Below are 21,929 nucleotides of genomic sequence, written 5' to 3'. Positions count from 1 at the left end.
AAAGAGCACTAAAAATGAAATCCACAACTGATATTTCAGGGCTCAATTATCAGGGCAGAAATGGACATAAGACATTCAGGGATGAAATCCTTTATAAATGCTGTAAGAGTGCTCCTAAAATCATATTCAATTTGTACGAGGGAAGAAAACTTAGAAGAATGTGAAGGAGATGACTCTAATTTTCTCTCTGCTTCCAAAATCTGGGAGATGGGTGATTTCAGGCATGCTGAGGGTATTTTACATGGATTAAGAACTACATAAATAATGAAGTTATTTAAATATTAAATTATAAATAATGATTAAGCTGCTTCAGGTGGCTTCTGAACAGGGCATGTTTACTTGGATGTAATAGCCTGGCTGAGTTTGCAGATCCACTGATATTATGTGGTCAACACGCCACTTGCTCTTCCTTCAACAGGTTCTCTAAGATGTTCCAGACTGGTGCTATGTTCCCACTCCCACACACTCAAAGCATCTCAGAGAGGCTGAATCCAAAGCTCTATCCACCTCTAATACATACATACTAATAACGCTTATGTGGCAAATGTGAACATGACACTTTTTTGTAATTTTAATTCTAAAATCGATGTTTCTTATTGACCGTTGGATATACACATACCACATGGTTAATGGGAGAGTCTGATAGTTATTTTTAAAAAACACTAGGGAAGGCAGGGAGAAACAAAAGGAGGGGAAAGAAAGCTTTCTTTCATATTCTCATTCTTTCTTTTTCCCCACCTTCGCTCATTCTTCTGCACTGCAGATATTTTCACCAATGGTGGTGTTTTGTTGAGATAAGTATCAGGACAACAGATAAAGGGCTGAATAAAAATGTTAATAGGAATGAATGAATGAATGAATGAATGAATGAATGAATGAATGAAAAGAGAGAGGAATGAATGAATGAATGAATGAATGAATGAATGAATGAATGAATGAAAAGAGAGAGGAATGAATGAATGAATGAATGAATGAATGAATGAATGAATGAATGAATGAAATGTTATTACCTTAATATTCCAGATCTGCCTTCCATGCTGGCTTGGAATGGTGGAAATTATAGTATAAACCTATCTGTAAAGGATAGACTAAAAGAAACAAAGGACTACAGACGACAATGCATTGTACAGCTTTGATATCAGTCTCCTTTTGAATGGGGAATATATAGCATTTATTTTTCTTTGACAAACTGAGTTTGTCCATTTCCAAATTGTAAAGACTGCATTTTAAGAACAGAGGACATTGCCTTTTCTCTTATGTGATTTGCTCTTTTTCCTTAGCCCCTCATTTTTTTTCTTTAACAATTATTTTGTTTGCTTAGTAAACAACTTGGTAATCAATTATGCCAACTGTGTTAAGGCCGTGCACATTTCTTTGAGCTTTCCAATAGGGGCAATGATACACATTTGTGATCTAAAATGCCTATTTCTGTCTATTCCAAAAACAAGCAAACACATTCACAGATGTAGGCAACTGCCCTGAGCGGCACGCCAATCTGTCTGAAGGGAAAAATTAGTACAAAAGAATAGATTTCACATGGCCTTAACCATTAAGAGCATCTAATTTAAATAAATTAATTAGTTTCTACATTTCTAGAACTTTATTTCAGATAATTAGATTATGTTTTTGCAACCAGTGTTTTAGATTAAAGAAGATAGAACTATAACAGAATTAATGGTCCTGAACCAGGAAAATATTCATAAAAATAGGATTTCCAAGATATCCTATACAAGTGTGTTTCTGAGTTTTTTTTTTGATAGGAACTTTCTATAAATGTATAGTTTCCATTTTGTTGTTTGTTTTTGTTTTTCCGAAATCTGGGGAGGGGAGGGAAGAAAAAGCATATGTCTACTAAGACCTGCCTTGATTAATAAGAGAAACAGAAAACTGCATGAATGTCTGCATCATATTAAACATGTATGGTTTCCTATGCTGGTCTTTGACCATAATAAAGATTTAATTTGATGCATGGTTTCCATTGCTGCCATGTAAGAACAGAAGTCTTGAAATGAAATAACGCATTTGTCCAAAGGAAGACAGGCCTGAAAAATTGTTCTGCCGCGTGATATGCACATGTGTACACCCACACACTTTTCTAGACACACGTGTATGTACAATTAATGATTCCTACCCACCAACAATAAATTATTGCAGGGGAGAGCTCATCTTTTAATTAGATAAATACGATAGCTCAAAGCAGCATAGACTTTTTAAAAATATATATCTTTTTTTTATATTTAGGCTCAGAGCTTCTGAGGTCAGTTATTTTTTCAAATAACATTTCCATAAGTAGAGAGGCATGATTTTTAAGGTTGCACTGCATGTTTTGCTTCCTTGCAAGCCGTAGAACTTTATGGATGATTAGAGGCCCAAAGGAACAGAAGCTAATGCTTAACTACTTTATTAACTAAAAATAAAGTTGGAAGAAGGAGGAAGAGGAGGAGGAGAAGAAGGAGAAGAAGGAGAAGGAGGAGAAGGAGAAGGAGAAGGAGAAGGAGAAGGAGGAGGAGAAGGAGAAGGAGAAGGAGAGGGAGGGGGAGGGGGAGGGGGAGGGGGAGGGGGGAGACATTAGCTATTTGGCAGGTTAGAATGAGTTATGGATAACTGGGTTGGTCCTAATGGGGACCCGAAATTCATCCTCTCATGGAACCATTGGACAATATCATCTATGAATAGGAAACCTACCTCTACCATCTTAACTTATATTCACTGACAAAGCAGTCTGAAGTAGAGAATGCAACCTCATACCATCATTTCGTCTCATTTTGCCTATTCAGATTATTTGGTTACTCTAGTACACCAATATTTTTTAAACCACGATAAATGGTTCTTTCTGAAACTGAATCTAAACCCAACAGGGCCACGCCAAACCCTTTCATGATTATGCCATTGTAATTTTGGAAGGAGAAACTATTGATCAGTCAACCTATGCTGAAAATTTTTTCCAGGATTGTTTTCCTTCCTCCCCACCCCCCACTACTTTCATTCAATCTAAAAGAAAAGAAGTTGCTTTTGGGGGGAACTACATACGTACGTGAGAGCCAGCTTAGTGTAGAGGTTAAAGGCACTGGCTAGAAACCAGAAGATTGTGAGTTCTAGTCCTGCCTTAGGCACAAAGTCAGCTGGGTGAATTTGAGCCAGTCATTCTCTCTCAGCCCTAGGAAGAAAGCAAGGGCAAACCATGTTGCTAAGAGGGAGTCAAGATTGATTTGAAGACATAAAAGAAACATGTAGCCACACATGTGCATGGACACCCCCAAATATAGCATCTATGATTTTCATGGAGAGAGAGAGAGAGAGAGAGAGAGAGAGAGAGAGAGAGATGCTTATTTTAAATATCACACATATATGTGTGTATGTAAATGTCTTGTCTTTCTTTCTGGAATCATCTCTTGAACAGGCTGTCAGAGTGCCGTTTTTCAATTAAACCAGTGTTGTCCAAACTTGGCCACTTTAAGATGAGTGGACTTCAACTCCCAGAATTCCCCAGCCAGCCATGCTGGCTGGGGAATTCTGGGAGTTGAAGTCCACTCATCTTAAAGTGGCCAAGTTTGGACGACACTGAATTAAACCAAAGAGAACATGCCAGTACACCCACAGATTTTCGGATGTGGAAGTACATGAAGCTGAAGAGCCACAGAGCACTCTAGAAGTCTTTAATGGAAAGGAGGGAGTAGAACACCACAACACTTCTGACCATCTCCCATCAATAAGGAAGCTCCAATACATTGCAGAAGGAATGCAGCACATGACTCTAAGGTGCTCTAAGAATGAATGAAGGAGAAAGGAACTTCTCTCAAGGAAGAAGCAAACTAGGAAATATGAGGAGAGGTTTTGTCTCATTGTGATACTCTAGAGGCACACAATTCTGAAATTAAAAATTAGATAACAAAACCCAATGTGAGAACAATGGTTATGTTGTTGCTGCTTTCTCGAGATTGTACTGATTTTATGGAAAAGTAGCCCCTTGGAATGCCATGGGGCGGGGAGTCATTCACTGCTTTAATGTATTTGTTGAAAAACACTATTATTACTGGTCACACAGAAGTCTAGACTGGCATTTTTATCCACCTATTGAGTCCTTCCCAAGGACCTGAACTATGCAGATGTTGTTTGATGGTGTTAAAAGTATCAATGCAGGATGTAAGCTGTTCCAAGTAAAGCTGCCTTTTGCAACTGACTGATGGTGATTTTGTCAGTGCCGATGGTCTTCAAGTGGTGCTCCAGATGTTTTGGGATTGCACCCAAAGCACCTCTTACTATTGGTACTATCTTTGCTTTCTTTTGCCACAGTCCTTCTATTTCTATTTGCAGGTCTTTATATTTAATGATTTTCTTCAGTTCTTTTTCTTCTATTCTGCTGTTTCCAGGTATTGCAATGTCCACTATCCAGATTTTTTTGTCTTTCTTATCAACAATTGTAAAGTCTGGGGTATTCTGTGGCAGGTGCTTGTCTGTTTCAACTCTAAAGTCCCAGAGTACTTTAGCTTCTTCATTTTCTATTACTTTGTCTGTTTTGTGGTCCCACCAGTCCCTGCTTAAAGGCAAATAGTATTTCTTGCAGGTATTCCAATGTACCATTGTTGCTATTTTGTCATGCCGTTCTTTGTAGTCAGTCTGTGAGATCTTCTTGCAGCAGCTGACTAGATGATCCACTGTTTCTTCAGCTTCTTTGCAGAGGCGGCATTTGCTGTCTATTGCTGTCTTCTCAATTCTGGCTTTGTATGAATTTGTTCTTAAGACTTGGTCTAGTGCAGCCAGAATTAGCCCCTCTGTCTCTTTCTTCAACTTCCTGCTTTTAGACATTGCCAAGTCTTGTAATCTGCTTTGTCTGCTAGGTTTTTTGTGTACTCGCCATGTAATACTTTGTCTTCCCATGTCTCTTTTCTATTTTTCATTTGGTTTTTCTTGTAGGCCAGTGTGGTCTTTTTGGTATTCAGTAAGACTTCATGCTGTACTAGCTTCAGTGTATCTTCTTCTCCCTCCTTCATATATTCTTCCAATGCCTTTTCTTCTTCTTCAACTGTCTGGTGTACATTCCATGCCCACCTATGGTCCTTGGTAAGCAGAGTCTGTCAACGCTGCTGCATGGGTAAAGGGCATGATTCATTGTCATTATTTTTCTGGTCTTCCTATCCAGAACTTCTAGTTCTGCTTGAGTCCAGTCTACTATTCCAGCTGTATATATAATGACTGGAATTGCCCAGGTGTTAATCACCTCGATGGTATTTCCTCCACTGAGTTTGGACTTTAAGATCTTCTTGATTCTTCTGATGTATTCACTACTAACCTTCTTCTTGACTTCAGTGTGCTTGATGTTGTCAGTTTGAAGGATGTCCAGGTGATCTTCTTCATCCAGACTCTTGATGGTATTTCCATAGGGCATCTTGATTCCTTCAGTTTTCACTATTTTTCCCCTGTTGATGTTAAGGGTGGCATATTTGTCCAATCCAAATCCCATTGCAATATCTTGACTGTATATTCAGAGAGTTTTGAGCAGCAATTCCATTTCAGATGGTGTTTTTCCATACAGCTTCAGATTGTCCATGTAAAGGAGGTAGAATAACCTGGCAGATGTTTTTGATGTTTGATAGCCAGGGCCTGACTTGTTCAGTATTGTTGACAGAGGAATCAATGCAGCGACAAACACTAGTGGCAACAGTGAGTCTCCCTAAAAGATTCCTCTCTTGATGTTAACCCTGTCAGATTCAGCCAGTGTGGCATGGCAGGGACTTGCCCAGCTGTGCTGAGTCAGTTCCACCACCCGAGCGTGAGCAAAGGAAAAAGGGGAAAACTGTGAGCTGATTAATGGGCCAGCTGGGACTGCTTAACTAAAACCGCAGAGCAGATATTTTGTATCGGCGCCAACTAGCCTCGGGCGCCGTAAACAAAGGGTTGAGCAGAGGCTAGCGGCAAAGCAATCAGCGCGTGATTGGGAAACCCCAGCTTTGTGTGCAAAAGAAAGAACCAGTGAAGACCACGATCCCGCCAGCGGGGTAAAGCAATCAAGAGACAAAAGAACCGAACTGAATCTGCCATTTCGGTGAAGGGGGGAATTACTGCAGGGGATTTGTAACCTAGCAATGGGGCAAAGTGTGGGAACAGGGGGACTACAAATTGTATTGCAAGATGTGTCAAGCCAGTCCTGGCTTTGTCTGCAATTACGTATGTTATGCTTGAGTAAACTTCTTTGTTGAACACACGTGTCGTGAGAGTTTCTCTAGACAAAATGGAAAGAGCTTGTTTTCAACTAGATGCTGTTGGACTGCATCAGCTACCACACCAGTTAGCAATTTGAAAGTTGTTGGCAAGCAGGCAATTGGTCTGTAGTTGTCTGGGGCTGCTCCTTTTTCTGGATCTTTCATTATCAGGTAGGTTTTGCCAGATCTGAACCAATCTTCAATTTCACCTCCTTGCAGTATGTTGTTAAACTGCTTGGCAATGAGTGGGTTCAGAGCAGTCAGATGTTTCAACCAAAAACCATGTAGTCCATCTTCACCTGGTGCTGACCAATTCTTGAACTTCCTTGCCCTTTTCTTCACCATTTCTGCTCTAATTATAAGTTCTTTCATTTCAGCAACTTTTTTGTTATTTTTATCTACCGCCTTTATCCAAGATGCATTCTTGTTGCATTTCTTTGGGTTGTCCCATAGCTGCTCCCAGAACTGCAGTGGTTCTTCTTTGTAAGGTGTTGACTGGTTCACTGCAGTCTCTCCACTGATGGATGGTAGAAACATTTCTGATTTGACTGAAATTGGAGATTCTGCCTGTAGTGTGAAATCCGAGCTTCATAACTGCTGATCTTGGCTATGGCTGTTATTTGCTGCTTTATTATTTCCAGTGCCTCCTTGATCTTCTAGGTAATATATCTTGATCAGGTATTCTTTGGTCTTCTTGTTCTTCAGCTTCTTTTCTTTCATTTGTTCTAGCTTGCTTGCATCTGATCTTAGCATGCTGATCTTATTTTCCTACCTGATCTTCCATTTTGGTGGTGCACGGTTTGGCTTTTTCTCTTGTTTGTTGATTTTGCATCCAAGGCATTCAGTTATAACTACAGCCATGCTGTACATCAATTGGTTTGTTTCTTGCAGTGAGCTGGTGTTTATATTTGATATTACAGTATTGGCATCGTTTAATACTTGTGCTAGCTTTTCCTTTGTAACACGCTTCAATGCAGGCAATGTTATTCTGTTGTTTTTGTGCTGTTTTAGATGCTTGGTTATTGTTTGTTTCAATTCCTTTTTTTTTTTTTAGTTAGAGGGCTTTGTTCTTTCTGAAGAGAAGGGAGAGGAGAGGGTACCTTGATTCAGAATGAAAACGATTCAATAGCTATGCTGGTTTCCTCTACTACAGACTTTCCCTGGATTGTCTCTACAGTCTGAGCTACTTCTGGCAAGGTTTCAATTTCTTTGCCTTGGGTAGACCTTTGTAGCTTTGTAGTCTACTTCTGTGAATACTTTATTTTGCATTATAAATCAACATTGATCTTCTAGCCTCTGTTCTGTTATTTCTGGTTCTGGATGCTGTTGTTTCCAGAAGTCTTGCATTCTTTTCAGATATTCTCTTCTTGTTGAACTTGATTTGGAATAGCAGATCATTATTTCTTTGATTTCAGTCTTTGTATTTTTGTGATTGATAAGCAACTTTTCTTCCAGTAGTTCTGCAGTTGCTGGACCTGGTTGGTCAGCCAGCAGTCCTGAGTCCTGTAGCCCACTTGTCACCAGATGTCCAGGGACTGAACACCTAGTGCACTCCTTGTTGACCTGAGTGACAACGGATCTGTTATAGGTTTCTGAAAATTACATCTCATTGTTTATGGGAGAGACACTCTTCATCTGGCTCCTTCTCTGATAAGATGATGATGATGTTGATGAAGATGATGGCTAGTTGCACAGTCAGCCAGATGTTTAGACTGGATTTGGCATTTTTATCCACCTATCAAGTTGTTCCCAAGGACCTGGGATAGGCAGATATATCATCATCATCATCATCATCATCATCATCATCCCCCCCCCCCAGTGAGGCACTACCTTGACATGGTTGTGGGGCTTGCATGCTTCAAGGAGGTTGAGAGCTATGCCAGAGGTTCAACCATACTGGACAGGTCTCATTAGAGGAGCCAGACAAAGATTGTCTCTCCCATAAACAATATGGTGAGATCTTGTTGTTGTTGTTGTTGTTGTTGTTGTTGTTGTTGTTGTTTGATTTGGCTAAAAATCTGCAGGAAAGAAACTTGGTTCAAGACTCACTTCTGCCAAGAGCTCACCTCATATCCTATGCAGCAATATAACTGACCACTAAAATGAGAGATGACAGTAATAAAATAAGATTGGGAATAGGAGGAAATAGGAATGATGTAGCTGACGGAGGCAATGCTGCAGAGTGATGGTAGGAGGAAACAAAAAGAAGGGATCAAACAGGTGCCAAGAGCAATATTCAGAATCAACTACCTTAGCTGACTAATTCTCACTGGTTGATTGTGAGAATGCCAAGTACAGGGTCAAACCTAGTTAGCACTTGGATGGAGTCTTTAAGAAAACCCCAGAGCTATAGACTAGACAGGGAAATTAAAAAAAAATAAATCCAAAAAGCTATGGGAAACCTTATTGTACTTATCAAAACTCTCCATCATGTAGTCACCAGGAATCAAGTTCAATTCAATTTAAGGGAATCATCATCTATACCTTCATAGCTATTGCCTTATAATTGCATGGCTCTGTGCCATGTGAATAAATGAACTGAGCTACAGACAGGGAGCCTCTACTGATGGAAAAGTGACACAGTTATAAGAGTCATAAGGTCTTCCTTGACTGCAGAATTCTTGCTTGGTTCTGGATATCCGATAAGCTTCCCAGGAGTGTGGAAAGCCCCAAGTGCTCTACCACTTCTGTGTTGCTGCAACTGTGCTAGTGCATGGTCAGTTTGTAGGAAGAGCCTCCTAGATGTTCTTCTGGAAACCTTCAGCCAGAAGCTTCCCAGAAGAATGGGAGTGGGAGCCAACAAGGGAAAATTGCATTTCTCTCTGCAAATATTCTGGCCTTCTTAAGAATGCCCAAGACACATTTTATAATCTATTATCCTCATACATTTCCCCAGATCCTATTAAGTATGTTCTGTTGATAGAATGTTTGTGGTAAAGCTTCATTCAAAGAATCTGCATTGCTGGCACCGTTGCAAACTAATGAAAAACAAAACAGTAACAAGAATCATTCTTTAACTCATTTATAAACAAAAAGCATAGACCCTGTCAAGACACAGATCCTTTGCATATGCAGAGAATTTGTGGAGAGCAAAAAAGGGGGAGTGTATGCCTTTTGTTCTGGCCTACTCTGCTGCAGCCTTTCACGATCCATCATCTCCTGCTGGGGTCTGATGCAGAGATGAACACTGGCTTCAGGCCACAATGCAGCATAGTCTGACAACCAAGAAACAATGAAAAACAGAAATTCCCACCTGAAAGGCAAACATGCCAGAAAAAAGGAAAAAAATAAAAACCTAAAGAAAACAAAAACTAAATGATTGTGTTCTACAATATATGAAATTCACTTTCCCCTGCTATCCATAACCAAGTAATGACTTGCAGTGTACACAGAAAGTATTGAGAAAATTATATAAGGAAGTTTTTCAAGCATACGTGTAAACACGGAGATGGATGAGTTTTCCAAGCTGAATGAAGGGTGTGCTTCCTCCTTCTCCTCCTCCTCCTCCTTCTCCTCACCATCATCAAATTGCTTATAAATGTATGTTAACTGTTCAAAGCAAGAATTTCTAGTACCTATAATGAGTGGGGCTCACATAGCCTAGCTGGGAAACATACTGCTTTTATCCTAACCCATATTAACATAAGTAACCTGGTTATCAATACAATTAAGAAAAAGCTATCACTAGAATACCATATAGCAGATGTCTGTAGGGGGTGAAATTAAATCCATTTGTTTCATTTTCAGCTTCTGAATATGGGCAGAGTCACAAGCACTTTAGCCAACTGTGCTGATTCACTTGTTTGCAGACAACCATATTTTTTTTTGCTAATGCACAACCATTTTTACAGCCAACAACTTGCACACATGCCCAGAACCTACCACAGTTTAACCCTACTTGTATGCAGGCAACTCTTGTACAGATAGGATGTGCAGTATGATGAGGGAGTTCAGAAGGAACGGAAAGGGATATGAATGACGAGATAGATGAATAAGTTGCAACTGATCCTGATAATGCAGAATCTATTCCTGTTGTCATTTCAAGCCTCTTTATGAACCCAGCACATTTAGCAAAGTTTCTGATGCTAAATCATTCTGAAAATAATTAATATGAAGATAAAAGTGATCTATGCTCTCAATATAACATAACAATGTTTGTGTGGGATTGGGGGGCGTACATGCACAGAGACACTCATTTTTCTTCGTACAAATCAGTTTATGAAAGCTTTCCCACTACAGTATCTGTTTGCATTTAATATTCTTAAACCTATCTTTGAAGTACCTGAATATCTGATAGGAACTTATTTCCTAAAGACATTATTTTATTAATAGTACCAGAAATACAGCATCAAACCCTGAATCAATAGCATGAGAGGCTGATAATCTTTTTTTTTTTTTTCAAAAATGGAGAAAAACTGTATTTTTTTCACTTCTTTGTTAAACACTTTCTATGGTTTTTTTTTTCTTCTCAAAGAGAAAAAAATAAAATAAAATGGGGAAAATGTATTGTTTGCAGTATCTCTTTAATGAAAGATGTTCAGTGCCAATGCTGTTATTCTTATTCCCTTTCTCTCTCTTGTGTAAATATACTAAAATTTAGAACTATTTTGATCATGTTATAACTCTGCTAATTACTGTCTGCAATTTGCCTGCCATCTAAAATATCTCACTGCTAGGAGGGATGGGAAGATTTTTATTGTTTTTTCCCCCTTCGTGTAACCAAGGGATAGGAACTTTTAAAATGTGTGGATCACAGAAGGTCCTGAACAGAAGATATTACAGAATACTCTGCATAGCTAAGATGGAACAGCTAATCAACCCTGGCTACAGGATATAAAATTACAAGCGCTCTGCTGTTGGACATGATAATGCTAGCACAGAATATTCATCCGTAATTAATATTCACATGATATAAAGAAGTAACAGTTACAATGGTTCCCTCTTTCAGCATTAATCCTCTGGGATGTCTAACTGTAAAAAGGAAAAAAAAAAGCCACTTTACAAAAAGTTAATTAATATTTTGGGTAATTAATCAAGGGAGGGATGTATTCCTGCAAGATTTTAATCTCCTGTGATAGTTTAAGATGATAGGCAGGTTCCCTTGGGTTCCTGGTCTGGTGTTCATTTCTCCAAAGCTTCTGGTTCCATGAAAACTCCACAGAGTTGTCACCACCTGCTCCTTCTACTGATACTTCAGTGAGAGCAGAGCTACAATGAATCTGTATATGTATTAACAGGTATAATCACATGTAAATAATAGACCTGTTTTATTTGCTGAATAGATTGTAGTGGTATTTAAAATGATATAACTATGAAGTGTCTAGAGTCATGAGGCTTCAACCCTGAAGAGTTGCCAAGGTTCTGTACTCAAACAGGGATGTTGATTAGTCAAGGGAATTGCCAACAAATTATGGATATGACCTTGAATAAGGTATTCAATAGCTTGCCATGGAAGATAGGTAGGAGTGAGAAAGAAACTCAAGATTGCCCTGCCTTGATTCTCTTGTATATAAGAGGGGAAAGAGAGAATCTCTGTCAGGCTTTCAAAATTCTGGTATTATAACCTGAAGCAATACAGTTACAGTAGTTTGTGTGGAGTCTGTTTCCTGAACTGGCCCATCTCAAAGTGTTGACATTTTAGTAGCATCACAATAAGCTTCTTCACACAGTGATTTAAAGTATCCTAAGCAAGCTTCAAGCATCCAAGTAGAAAGTCAAGTGATGTGTTTGGCCCTACTGTACTCTGGTGCTCTATACAACATGTCTTCATTATAAAAAAGATTACCCTTCTTTCTTTACAGACCAATGAAATCAAACCAAAATTACAGAAAGCAAAATAAAATGGTATAGCAAGAACAATGGCAACAATATATGAGATAATCCAGCAGCAAACATTCAATTAAAGACCTGGAGGTGTAAGAATGTCTTCAGTTGGCTAACAAGACTTAGCCCCAACTACAGCTGAAAGGGAACACCACTATTGAGACACCTCACAAAAAAGCCCATTCTCAGCCGGACACCTAGGAAACCTTGACACCTTCAGATGGCATCTCTCCTAACAACCAGATATTTATGGGAGAAACGGAACCATCCAATTGCCGGGTCCTAAATCTGTCCAATCTCTGAAGGGGTCATTATGTTCTCTTTCTGCTGCTCTACCCTTGGTAGCAGTCAGACACATTTATGCATGTCCTAAAAACAGCAGTAGCAGCAACTGACCTTAAGTCTGAGCAGCTGCAAAGAAATAAGGCTGGTAGGTACATAATAGGACATTTATTTTATGGGACAATCCTAGATCAACATTACAAGCAAGCTGCATTCTTATGGCATGTTGCCTGAGATTTTGTTAAGCTTAGAGCTGAAGAAAACTAAGGAAATCATTAGATAACAGATTAAGGATATCCAGTTTCAGAATGAGCTGAATCAAATCATTGCTCATTTAGGGAAACACAATGACTCTCCCCTGGAAAATACCTCCCTACTTTAAGTAACACTGGGTCTTTTGTAGAGTCTGTTCTAATGCCTACACTCAGGAATTTTGGAGGACAGATTCAATAACATCCCAGCATCACAGAGGCCATTCTTATGTGCAATATGTTAAATTAAATTTCTTGACTGTGTTCTTTACATTGTGAATTCACCTCTTACTTGGGACCGAGGTCACTTCCCTGTTTAATACTAATAATGAAAATATATCTGGTCAACTTGATTAGACTACATATCAATTTTCATTCCAAAAATTTTCATGACATCTACAAGGGTCTGCCATATAAAGTCACTCCTGTGGGATAGGTTTGATAACCCTGATGTATGTGTATACTAAAAACATATGGATAAGTGATATGAATAGGATACTTTACTGACTGCGTGCAATTTTAAAATCAGATTTCTGTTCTTAAATGCAGTACAGTTTTATTGTTACCACACAGAGAAATTGTGTGTAAAAATGACTCAGTTTCAAAAACAAGCTTAAGGCTGATAAAATGACCTTTACTAGAATGCAAGAAATGTCCACATATGCTTCCATTTTGTAAGGAACCACATGAATAATGCTGTGTTAATAAATTATGAATAAATATAAATACATAGGAGGAAGAAATATTTTCACTATGGAAAGTTTCCTCCCATTCTACTTCTTGGGCAAGGAGGCTCCAGACATTTAAAAGAGATTTTGTTAACCACAGTATGTATATACAGTACACATGTATCTATACTTCATTCAAACATATGTTGACAAGAGGTAGGTCAGGTAATGTGACCTCTGATATAAGATCCAAGCAGAAAAAATGAGTTCTCAATATAGGCTAATCCCATAGATGAAGAATTTAGGAAGCCATTGTTCACATACTTATTGGGGTCTTTGAAATTAATGTCTGAGTAATTCACAATGTGTGTTCCATTTTTAAAACTTCAGAGGGGAAGCAAGGTTGATCTTTTCTAAAAAAGAAAAAAGAAAAACTTCCTGTTTTAGATACAAAACTAGTATCATCCATTATCAGTGTTGATGTTATTTATAAGAGTTACAGCATGGATGTCTTTGACCTGTAACAACTGCCTTTGGCATTAATTCCCTTATCTATGAAATCAGGTCACATCTACCCGTGGTTTGTAACATAGCTATCAGGAAATCATTTCTTTTTGAGGCCTTAATCAAGCAATAAAGAACACATATTCTAAGCATTCATAATGCCCTATACTTCTGCATGATTTGTGTTCATTTTTAGATCATTACTATTTCATTTCAATGATGCATGCTCATTATTACCTTAAAATATGCTGCAATTCTCTCATGACATATTGTCAGCACTAAAACCCACAGACAGATACGTACACTATCATGCTTAAAAGAATTGCGAGTGCATCAGGAAGCTGAGTTCACACTTTATCCACAGAATGAAACCCCAGGCATGCTTCAAAAGATTGATGCCTTCCCAATTGTCAATAGACACTAGAATGGCTGACACTGACTCAACTAGTAAGTATTGTGTTGAGGTACAATTATAGGAATTTCACCAGTAGGTGGTGCCTGCGACTGGTCCATTTATGACAGCTCTATGTTTGAGGAATATGATTGCTCAAACTGCACTGAATTTATCTAAAAGCCGCACATCAAGGTGAGAGTTCAAATAACAGAATTAGCATGTGATCCCAGCCAAATCAAAATCCCGCAGATAACCTGCAGGCTTCTTATCCACAGGCAGGAAGGACACAGCACTTCTAAACCAGGCACTAAAACAGATAAAAACGGGAGCTGCGCAAATCTTGACCTTTTCAGCAGATAGAACATAGTTGATCATATCTGGATTGGGACCGGTAAGTCCAAAAAAGAAAAGAAAAATTAAAAGAAGGCAATGGTAAACCCCTTCCACAGCTAGTGTGGTGTAGTGGTTAAGGTGTTGGACTAGGAATAGGAAGACCCAGGTTGTGGTCCACTGCCTGGCATGGAATCTCACTGGGTGACTTTGGACCATCGCTTTCTTTCTGCCCAAACCTACATCACAGGGATTGGTTGAAGGGAAAGAAAATAGGAAGAAGGAGCATTATGTATGCTGCCTTGAGCTCCTGAATAAAACATGGGATATAAATTAAGTAAGTAAATAAATTGCAAGGAAACTCTATTCATGAAGTCAAGTGAAGCTGATGTTTGACTTTACTTTAAATTTTGGCAAAGCATTTTGTAGAGATAGTTGCAGCTTCTTGGAAAGATACAGAGATGGTATTTCTTTTAGAAGATGACAGGTCTCAAAAACCTATCTTCCTATATGGACCAATAGTAGTAACTCTTGGCAGGCATTCTGAAACAGAATCCATGAAGTTATCTCAAGGTCCATTTTGGGGGCAGTAAAAATCAGTTTCCAGAAAACATATTTACAGCCTATTCTTATTCAAGGTGTGTTGATGCCCTTTCTGTGAAGATCATTTCTGAACATAAAGACAGCCTGGTATGTTCAAATTAACTTACCTTTAGGTACTGTTTCAAAATATCCTTCTACTGATTGAGAAGTACTACTGGATACCTAATTTGGATGGTCTTCTGCACTGTTAGGGAGACACCATTTCATAACTGTTGTGCAAGATGTGAAACAGCCAGCCAGTGTTGTGTTAAAAATGCCACTAATTAGATCCTGCTTTGGGGTCATTCCTCTATCTGCTTTTTAAGTTGAGCCTTGAAGCTGTCTGACTCTGACATTACATTAAAAAAAAAAAAAAATGAGTTGCAGCAAAGCATCAACAGAGTGCCTCGCAGTGGAGAAACCCAAATAGCCCTGACTGACTTATTTTTCACTCACTCCGTTTTGCAGAATCTTTTCAAAATAAAACTTAAAACAGCAGCTGCCACTGAATTCTCCTGAATAAAACTTATGTCCATAATTTCAAAGCAAATATTTACATTCTAGAGCAGAGTACAAGCTGCATGTATAAGGAAACCCTCCATGTCAATTAGTGAAATCTGGAGGAGGAGGATAAAATGTCACATACACATCTTTGGGTTAGTCCTACTTGGACACATCCTTTTTTTGGCAAGATTTTTGGAAGTGGTTTGCCATTGCCTTCTTCCTAGAGCTGAGGGAGAGTAACTGGCCCAAAGACACCCAGCTTCATGCCTAAGCTAGGACTAGACCTCTCAGTCTCCCAGTTTCTAGTCTGGTTCCTTAAACCATGACACCACACTGGCTCTCATACATATGGTGTTTTGCAGTATAGTGTCCTTGCATTTATTCAATTATGGGGTGGGCAAATATCCTGTCTTCCCAGCACTCTGCTATCACCCTGACATTCCACTTTTCAGTTTAATCTCAAGAGAAGACATTGTATGGCGCTCCTTCCATTGAACATGGAAAACTGTGAGGTATCAGAACTGTTCTGGTACTTTCATACTATCTAGTTTGGTGGATCCTGATATTTTCCTTTGTACAGAGTACTATATCATCACCATAAGCTTTGGGGACCAACATATAGAACTTCAGACCTCCATCAAGTTATTGCAGAACCCAAAGGCTCCACATAACAGATTGAAAAACCTTGGTCTAGAACTTGAGCAGATGCTCTATAGATTGATGGAACTTGGTGTCCCAAATGCATAAAGCCAAATTTATTGTTCTGATCATCTTTTGGGTGGTTTGAAATGAACCCTGGATGCTAACCTACAACATGTGTCTATACACATAACTCATTTATTTACAGTAACTTTAGAAATCTAATACCCATTATGAACATGTATAAAGCCAATACAAGAAAAGCATTCAGATAATTAACATTTCCACAAAGTATCATTCAGTAACCAATTGTTACTGAAGTTTAAGAAGGACAGGCTGGGTTTCCCCTTTCTCTGCTTAGTTTAGGCAAGAGTTTGCTTCTTCGGAGGTATCCATGTCCACTGCCAATTTTCTTCCAATGCAAAGTGAATTAGATTGACTAGGACATAAGGAAGGCATGAGATAATTGTCCATATCAGAATAACAATATCAGCGCTGAAAATGGAATTTAACAGTTTACTGAACCATTACTAATACTCTAAGAAAGTGGATTAAACACACACACACACACACACACACACACACAGAGAGAGAGAGAGAGAGAGAGAGATTGATAGACGATCTGTTGAGTTTAGCCAAAAGTTTGTTGGCATTAAAGAAGTGAAATCAACAGATCCAGGCCATTCTATAGCTATATATAGACCATATTTATGTCATTAAAATTAATCTGTATTATCAGAGAGTGAAAGGCCAGACACCATTGAGGCGTTACTCTTCTGGTTCTAGTCTCAATTTATTATGCTTGAAAAGGAATTGCAGATGGAAATCATATTCAGAACACATAATTCTGACTTTTAGAAGTCTCTGTTGTTTTTGAAAGCATGGATCCTTCTTCATAGATTAATTTATTTTAGTTTATGAGAATATTGACATTTGATTCTTTGTTATTTAATAACATTATGGGTGTTTGCATTTGCTCCACAATGATAAATAATTTTTATTTTTAAATAGCATTCTTTGTCTACCACTCTTGGTATACTGAAAAAAGCAATAGGGAAATCTGAAAAGGAAAAAAAAAATATTTTCAGGACTAATATCATGTTTTGTCTGCATTCAGCATACAACCACCAAGATGGCTGGAATATTTTGCTGGTGACCCCTTGCCATTTGTCTTCCCTCTCTGTTCTTGCTACTTTCATACTGTTCAGTTACTTTAAGGAGGGTCAGCAGTTCATAGAATGAATCGATTAGGTAGAGAGAATGGCTGAGAATTGTCTTTTAACCCTGTAAGCTCCCTTCCCCACAGCCCCCAAATTCAAGACAAATATTCTTGGTACATGTTAGAGCTGGAGCAACAAACACAAAATGAGGAAGGAAGGAAGGAAGGAAGGAAGGAAGGAAGGAAGGAAGGAAGGAAGGAAGGAAGGAAGGAAGGAAGGAAGGAAGGATAGATTAGATAGGTAGAGATGGTAGGCAGTTAGTTAGACAGATAGATGACAGTAATGGTATGTGGGAATGACTTTGGGAGATGGGGGGAAGAGCCACAGCCAGGGCAGGGGTCAAACAAGAGACAGCTTAGTCTGCAAAAGGAATGTGGGCATGGGAAACATTTCAGAAGGGAATGAAGTTTCTTGGGCTGTAAAGATTATGGGGAGAAATGTACAATAAAGTAGACTTAATTCATCTCGACATGCCTCCTGTCTGGACTGCTGCACAAGGCTGACAATGATAAGACAAACAAACAAACAGATGGGTAAGAAAAGTAAGACAACAGTTTCATGCTACGAAGATGTTCTGAGGCCAGATATAGCCTGTAAAGCAGCAAGTCATAACTGATCCATGAACTAATCATGGCCAGAGTAAAATGGAAACAGCTCAAATATAGGAGGAATCAAAAATTTCTCAGCAGCACAGAAGGTCCTATTGGAAATTAAAAGAAATGGCAATCTGAACATGACAGAGAGAGGATTAAATGATCACTGATGCATCCTGATCCATCATCTGTTTCCTCCAAGTGTCAGTCCCTGTCTCTACTACTATTTTTCTTAAAATAAAAACAAAGTGTCTCTCTCTTCGAATTTAACTTCTGGTGAGCAGGAGGCTAGTTTTCTTGGCAATAGTGCAAAAGGGAGGGGTCCTCTTGCATTCATTCTACACTGTAGTCCTGGCTTTTCCTAATGGTCCCCCATCCAGGCAATTCAGCATAACTTTTCTGAGGTTAGTCCACCTTGCCTAGTTTCTTCTACTGGCTGTGATCTATTGCTTCTGCCACCAGGTTAAAAGTGCCACAGCTGTAAAAACAGCATTATCCCCCAGGGAAAAGGTCCCTGCCTAGCTTTTTATCTCAATTGTCAGACCCAAATGTAGGATGTCACCAGGTACTAGGACTTGAATATACCATGCTGATGCATTCCACTGAGGTCTGGGCGAAGTGATTTTTCATAGCTAATACCGTGCTTGATTAGGAGCAGAAAACATCATGAATATGATGAGGCATAAATAATTTTTTAAAAAGCTATGCAAATTTGCACGGGGGACTTGCAGTTCTTTGATGATGGCAATCCTCTTTTTAAAAATGGATCACAAACCCAACTTTTCCTTCTCCTTTTTCCAAATATTTATTTACTTAAATATATTTAAAGTAAATTTATTGAAACCTATATGATCGCTTGGTGGGAGAAGACTTCCCACCTTATGATCTGATTATTAATCACTTGTTCCATATAAATATTATAGCACAGGTCAATATTTTTAATGGCCAGCTTCAGATGCAGTGGGGGTTCTGCCACTGCAGTGAAAGAAAGAACCCACTAAAAAACTGAACCATGAATCTTCTAAGGATACATATACATATGTTCCACTTATAAATAAAATATACAGAATATCTATTGGCTCTTGGGCAAGTTAACAGAAGTTTCTTGACTTAAAAATCAAGACAGCAAGATGAATTAATGGGAAACAGGAAAAAGAAAATGGGGTCCATGTGAAAAGTTAGGTATCCCTTAATGCAGTGTTTCTCAACCTTGGCAACTTAAAGATATCTGGACTTCAACTCCCAGAATTCCCCATCCAGACATACTGGGGACATCTTAAAGTTACCAAGGTTGAGAAACACTACCTTAATGCGTGAATCAGGAAGACAGATTCAGAGCTTCCTGGGTAATATTGGGCATCTCATTTCTAACACCCCAGACTAACTTAAAGGGTATTGTTGGGGTGAAATAAGGGGAGACTTTTACTTTATCCCTATAATGATCCCCCTACAAGGTACAGTATGTCACCATGAGCTCTCAAAAAAAAGGTAGGCTATAAATGCTGGAAACCAGTAAACAAGCAGAACATCTGGAGATGTCTTCCTGCTTCCTGGTGGATATCTGGCCATCCTGAAACAACATTCACTACATGTGAGGTGGGCAAAGAGATGAATAATAAATCCTTCGAAGTGATTTACTTACCAAATGCTAATTTCTTTGAACTGAATCACAACTTTCCTTCAAGGTTTTCAAGGCAGCCTATATGGAATTTTTCCCTGTTCCGTTTTGTTCATGCAGCAACTATGGGGTGAGAGGTTGGCTAAAAAACAGTGAGTGAGTCCAGATTTCCCAATGATCTCCATGGGAAATTGTATCTAGGACCTAACCCTCTACCTCAGGGTTTCTCGAACTGTGAGGTGTACCTCCCTTGGGGAGGTGCGGACAGAGTCTAGGGAGTAACTTTTTAGTTACAATATTATAATAAATCCAACTTTCCCAAAGTTTCATTGTCTTATTTTCCTTGTTCATTTGTGTTTATTTCACTGTTTGGATTTTTAGGAAAGGTGTGTACATTAAGATTACACTAAAGGGAGGGTTGATGCGAAAAGGTTCATGCAGCAACTATGGGGTGAGAGGTTGGCTAAAAAACAGTGAGTGAGTCCAGATTTCCCAATGATCTCCATGGGAAATTGTATCTAGGACCTAACCCTCTACCTCAGGGTTTCTCGAACTGTGAGGTGTACCTCCCTTGGGGAGGTGCGGACAGAGTCTAGGGAGTAACTATTTATTTACAATATTATAATAAATCCAACTTTCCCAAAGTTTCATTGTCTTATTTTCCTTGTTCATTTGTGTTTATTTCACTGTTTGGATTTTTAGGAAAGGTGTGTACATTAAGATTACACTAAAGGGAGGGGTGATGCGAAAAGGTTTAGAACCCCTGCTTCAACTGCCAAACCACATTGACACTCTGAATGGTGTGCCACAACACTTTTTCAGAAAGCGCATTATACACAATAATTCTATTAACTTTTCACAACTTCCCACGGATGAAAGCAAGAACAAGCCATCCAGGTAAAATGCACTGAATATGAGACACATTTGCCAGCTATTTTTCTCTTTTAATTTATTTTCTGATTTAATAACGATCACGTTACACAAGTCCTTATTGTTTGGCATTCATTTATTTATTCCAATCATTGTAAAGCTGTTCTCCTCCTTGAGGCCTAATTTTGGAAATGTAAGATTCCTTTCTAGTTTTCTATCCAGTTGGCTGGATGATCTATTAGTCTAAGAAAGCCATTGTGCAATGTTAATGTCCAATTCCACTGTAGGAAGAAGAAGAAGAAGAAGAAGAAGAAGAAGAAGAAGAAGAAGAAGAAGAAGAAGAAGAAGAAGAAGAAGAAGAAGAAGAAGAAGAAGAAGAAGAAGAAGAAGAAGAAGAAGAAGAAGAAGAAGAAGAAGAAGAAGAAGAAGAAGAAGAAGAATTATTTCTATAAAATTATTGTTTGGAAATAATAAGAACCACCCATCCTTGCTCCTGTATTGTTTGGATCTGGATAGAAATATCACACTAGGGATATATGGGACTTAAAAATCAACTTGGTTATATTATTATTGATAATAAAAGTAATAATAACGTTAATACCAGTGTAATTGAATGTCTACCCCACCACTGTATTTTTTCAACAACCCAGTTACCTTCCAATAATGAAAAATACAAAATGGAAATTAAAATAGCTTGATAGAAGTAAAAGCAGAATTAAAACCAAATCCTGAAAATATTCTACACCCTGTTTGTAAGGGCATCTTTTCTATTCAGCATTTTTTATAATAAATCCTTAGAATAAGAGAATAAAAGAAATAATAAAATATTGGATAGGGGAACATCCTTCTATTACAGGGTCATTCCATGAAGTGCCATGAAGTTATACAATCAGTCCATGAAGCGCATATGGCTCTCTGCAAGCAGCTAATGATAGCTGTAGGTACACAAGGGTTTCAGAATAAATTTATTCCTAAATAAAAACTGAGATCCTTCCATTTCCTTACAGATGTGCACAGTTGTTTGGTTTAGTTTCTGAGGAAGGATGAACCGAAGATGGACTTTGCTTGCAACTAGCACGCATCTTATTCTGAGGGCAAACCTTGACATACCATACTAGAGAAATTAAAGACAAAATACTTTTACATTTCCATGTCATCTAGTTGCTTCTTACATTCCACAGTCTTTAGAACCCCCTGTTTGTGCTAGTTTCCTTTTCAAACTTATACATCTGACAAGAGATGATAATAAATCATCTACCCCAGAGCCCTAAAAAATGAATGGAAGATGGTTTTCCTCTGTGCTGAACACCACCACAATTCCATGTTACTCTGATGAGTCAACAACTCATGATACTCCCAACTGCAAGAGAATTTAACAGCAGTAAGTCTAGAATGAAAAGCAGAATGAATTGTTGTACAGAAAACTGTCCTTGTAAATGCTGATCAGTTCA

General features: G+C 38.5%; 1 protein-coding gene across 4 annotated transcripts in view; it reads right to left on the bottom strand.

The window, feature by feature from the left end:
* The window catches only part of PCDH7 (protocadherin 7), a 417,613-nt gene that overhangs the window by 100,868 nt on the left and 294,816 nt on the right, over window positions 1-21,929 (bottom strand). The gene's annotated exons all lie outside the window — the stretch shown is intronic.

Source organism: Python bivittatus, unplaced genomic scaffold (genome assembly GCF_059951505.1).
Source record: "Python bivittatus isolate LINGU-HERP-01145 unplaced genomic scaffold, Pbiv_v1 ctg000960_np1212, whole genome shotgun sequence".
In the NCBI taxonomy this organism is placed as follows: domain Eukaryota; kingdom Metazoa; phylum Chordata; class Lepidosauria; order Squamata; family Pythonidae; genus Python; species Python bivittatus.
This window is presented reverse-complemented; position numbering and strand designations above follow the sequence as displayed.